This window comes from Triticum aestivum, unplaced genomic scaffold (genome assembly GCF_018294505.1).
Source record: "Triticum aestivum cultivar Chinese Spring unplaced genomic scaffold, IWGSC CS RefSeq v2.1 scaffold72873, whole genome shotgun sequence".
Lineage (NCBI taxonomy): Eukaryota > Viridiplantae > Streptophyta > Magnoliopsida > Poales > Poaceae > Triticum > Triticum aestivum.
The window spans coordinates 1-4524 of NW_025237768.1; the positions used below are offsets into that span (position 1 = coordinate 1).

Genomic DNA, 4524 nt, shown 5'->3' on the forward strand with positions numbered 1-4524 from the left:
TCATATATTGCCGCTGCTGGTCCTAAAGAATTCCCGCCACTCAGCATGATTTCGATTACCTCCAGACAGTCCGCTTCGACATAGATTTTGTTGCAACCAACTTCATTCGCTAATAGGAGGCCATCTCGTAGTCCTCTAGCCTCTGCCGTCGCTGCGTCTTCCACAAAGGGTATATCACTGCAGGAAGCAGCGACAAAGAAACCGGCCTCATCACGCAGCACTGCTCCCGTACCCCCTGTACCAGTGTCCTGATCAAAGGCTACATCGACATTAAGTTTGATGACGCCCTCAGGCGGCTTGGACCAGCCATGTCTTTTAATTTTAGTTTGCTTCAACCTTGCTCGTGAAAAGTTCTGCGCTAAAGTTGATATAGCTTGGGCCGACCTTGCTGACTCATAGATGTTCTCACCATGTGTGTATTTGCGATGTACTCTTTCTTTTTCTTGATATAAGCTGTGTCCATGTTTTTATCAGAACGAAAAAGACCACCTCTGGAAGTCTACATTAGCCACAAAACACATACGCGAAGCTTCACTGCCATTTCCTGGACGACGAGCTAACACGAGCGTCTGTGGCGGTGAGAAATGGAGGTTGTTTTTTTTTTAGCCGATTGTTCTACGGTATTTTATATGGGAGCGGCTACAGATCAATCGACTGACTCAAGAAAGGGGTCAGTTGATTTGTAGAAGGTAAGGAAACATAACTATTCAGAACAAATTAACTGACCCAAAGTTGTGGTCAGTCGAAAAAGGCCAGCAGTCAAACGGGCTGAAAAAAGAGTTCTGACTTTATATTTCTGCCTTCAGTCATCAGCCAAAAACTAAAACGGGCCTGAACCCGCTAAGAGACAAACCCACTATACAGAATCCACCTAACGCGCAGAGCCACTAGGTCTTCTTCCTCCACTTTCATCCCCGACACCGCAAAGACTCAGCCGCCGCCATGGACGCCGAAACAAACCTGAGATGTGTTTATCTCTTTTGAACTCTCTATAGATCTTGTGCTAAATTTCTTCCTTGCAAAGTCCTTCTCCACCAAACGCCCTTAGATCCACAACAGCAGAACAATCCAAAAAAACGGATGAGCCGTCATATCATTCTAGAATGACAGATCTGTCTAGAAGAAGATCAAAACTCGAGAAGATATAAACCTGGAGAAGAACCTGCTTCATGAATTTGCAAGGTAAAAGATGATCCCCACCACCTCTTCCTTTAATCAGTCTTCATGTTAGCTTCTGGTTGATTCTGGACATCTGCATTTAGCATCTTGCATATTCAGAGACGTGTTGTTGTTTGTTAGAAAGATCAGCATTGAAACAAATAAATTAGTAGCATGATTAACTATCACAAACTAAATGTGTTTCCAACCTTCAGGAGGAGTTGCATATTCAGAAAACTAAAATTGCTCAAGTAAGCAAGAAGCATATTCAGAGAAGAAATGCTTGCAGATCTTGACAAGCAGAAGGAACTTTGAACAAAGAAAATTGCCTACATGACTACGTACTTATTTAACTACAGCTAAGGCAGAACACCTCCCAGAAATCAGAAACTAATGAAATTGGTAGCATGATTATATATTCAGAAAAATATGCATCTAATTGTAGTACCTATAGTATAATTATACCTAAAATCCAGCACGGCTAAAAGATATCAGAAAAATATGCATCTACTTGCAATTGATTAATGATTTGCTAGCACCAGAAGTAGCCACGCAATCATACACACAACATGGCAATCCCTATAACAAGTTTCACTTTACTCTTGACAACAGGCTTCAATGCTCAGGTATGTCTTACTAATAGAGGCTATATTAAAGATTTTGCTTTATCTTAAAGGGTACAGAATCAGTACATGACATCAATTATCTTGCAGGATCAGCACGTAATGGCAGAACCAATAACAAGGAACCATCAAATAGAGGAAGAAGATGAACAAGAAGATGAAGACGAAGCAAATGAGTATAATTCTGAATGCAACAGTGAAGATAAAAGTCATCCAAACCAAGATTACCTGGATTGCAGTAGTGGTGAGAATGAAAGTGATGCAGAGGAAGATTGCCTGGACCAAAATACAGTAACTTGTGATCAGTTGTGTGCAGATCATGATTATTCAGAGTTGCAACAAATAGAGCAGAGTTGGCACAACTCTGTTTCAGATGTTGTCCTAGAAATGCTGATAAGACATACAAGATGAGATAAGACAAAAATATGAGACTTGATTGTGGTGCTGACTTGCCACTGTCAGACGAACAAGATGAGAGCATACATGTATCAGGCAATCATAACATTACACGCCAACAGGATGAGACCAGACAAAAAGCTGACAAAGATGAAAATAAGTTATCTCAGGAAGATATTGAATTTTTCCTTTAGAATGAGTGCATAGAAAAGGCATTGAAACTTGCATACGCATAAAACTTGCAGACATTCTACAACAGCAAAAAGCTATAGCAAAAACTTGCATACGCATAATTCTAAAACTTGCAGACATTCTACAACAGCAAAGATCCATACTAGCCTACAAGATATCCTGGTCTAATATTTATTGCAAGCAGGTGTGTTCATATACACATAAAGGGATTCAGGCTACATGAAATACAGAATATATAACTCAAATCACAGTTTCAGTTATACTAGTGTGGATTCATATATATCAACTAGAATCTTAGCCTTGATGATATTCACATGAACAAAACATAATAAATCAACCTATACATGATTCTTGCATATTCATCATACATTTACACCAGCAAAAATATTTCATACTAGCCTATTACAACTTACTGCAAGCATCATATCATAGGTACTAGGAAATACTAAATGCCCCAAAATAAAAATGCACAAGCTTCAGTATGAGTACAGGAAACTAATTCCTATAATAAAAAAAGGTACAATTAAAATTTGCACCCTTATCATAAGATTCATACTAGCCTATATCATACTCCGTGAACTGGAGTACAACTTACTGCAAGCGGATATGTTGATAGGTACTATGACATACTAAATACCTAAAAAAATGCACAAGCTTTAGTATGAGTACAAGAAACTATTTCCTAAAATCAGGGAAAAGGTACATTTAAAACTTGCATCCTCATCATGCTAAAATTGCATACATTTTACAGCAGCAAAAGACTCAAACTACACTGGAAGATTTATAGAAGCCTCCATCATAATATAAGTACAATTTAAAAGTTGCATACTCATAATTCTAAACGAACACACTAATTACATCAGCAAAAAAATTATATTAGCCATCCTGATAATATATATACATTCACATGAACAAGAACATAAATCAACCTATAAAAATGTTTCTTGCGTATTCATCATACTAAACTTGCATTACATTTTACAATAGCAAAAGATACTTTTTAGCATTGATCGTAAAAATTCATTGACATGTCCAACAAGGAAATCAACGTACACAAATTACAGTGTTCCTAATTATAAATATACTAACTTCGATTCATAATTATAACTAAACTTGCACACATTTCTAATACGAAACCTTGCACACATTTTACGTAGACACATCCATACTTGCAAAGGTTTCATGAGAACAGTCAAAAAAAAACACATACCGATATGTACAGAATTAAAGAGTTCCTATAAAAGAAAAGGTAAATACAACTCACCATTCTCCTGAAGCAATCCTCATCAAGGACAACATCAAAAACTTCAGGGACTTCATGATCTGGCGCCAATGGTACACAAGGGGCACCCAGACAACGACAAACAGGGCAAACCATAGCTACAGAAAACAAGTAAGAAACATAGAGTAAATAAAAACAGAAAGACAAGCTGTGGCTCCCGTGCTGCTGGGCCGGCCCGTCAGGGGATCCCTTTGACGCGAGCCCAGCACCCTGCTCGCTGAACGCAACAAATAGCAGTGCCCGTTACAAACGGGGTTTCCTATTTGGCGCCACGGGCGCCAGTTAATGTGCATTTTGTTAACTGGCGCCTGTGGCGTCCGTAAATGGGCCGGCCCATCTAGGCGCCGGTAGACGATTTTTTTAAAAAATTCTATGAACTTTTTTTAGATAGATGAACTTTTTTGAATATGAATGAACTTTTCTGAAATTTAATGAACATATGTCTTGAAAATGGATGAACTTTTTTTTATTTATGAACTTCTTTTTAAGTTCCATGAATTTTTTCTAAAAACACATGAACTTTTTTTCAACTTCTATGAACTTTTTTCGAATTTAATGAACTTTTGCTAAATTGGATGAACTTTTTTTCAAATTGATGAAGTTTTTCAAAATTTATGAACCTTTTTAAAGATATGAACATATTTTTTCAAATGGATGAACTTTTGTTCTTTAAATCTGTAAACCTTTCTTCATTTCATATTTTTATTTTCGTTAAAAAAACTAAAAAAAACTTACGGCAGCACGCTAGTGGGCCGGCCCATGCTAATAGCGCTGCAGGCGCCGGATCGTTAACTGGCGCCTGCAGCGCTGTATAGGAGCTCCCGTTAACGGCCGAATTTAATGAACTTTTGCTAAATTGGATGAACTTTTTTT

The 4524-nt window shown here is 37.8% G+C and overlaps 2 long non-coding RNA genes across 2 annotated transcripts; one reads left to right on the forward strand and one right to left on the reverse strand.

The window, feature by feature from the left end:
• Positions 1-655: 655 nt before the first annotated feature.
• Positions 656-4466, reverse strand: LOC123176576 (uncharacterized). Its single transcript, XR_006488585.1, has 4 exons — positions 3634-4466; positions 2010-2057; positions 1151-1252; positions 656-1043 (listed from the first exon to the last, which is right to left on the reverse strand). It is a non-coding gene; the product is annotated as an uncharacterized lncRNA (long non-coding RNA).
• LOC123176577 (uncharacterized) lies at positions 919-2248 on the forward strand. Its single transcript, XR_006488586.1, has 2 exons — positions 919-1182; positions 1872-2248. It is a non-coding gene; the product is annotated as an uncharacterized lncRNA (long non-coding RNA).
• Positions 4467-4524: the final 58 nt, after the last annotated feature.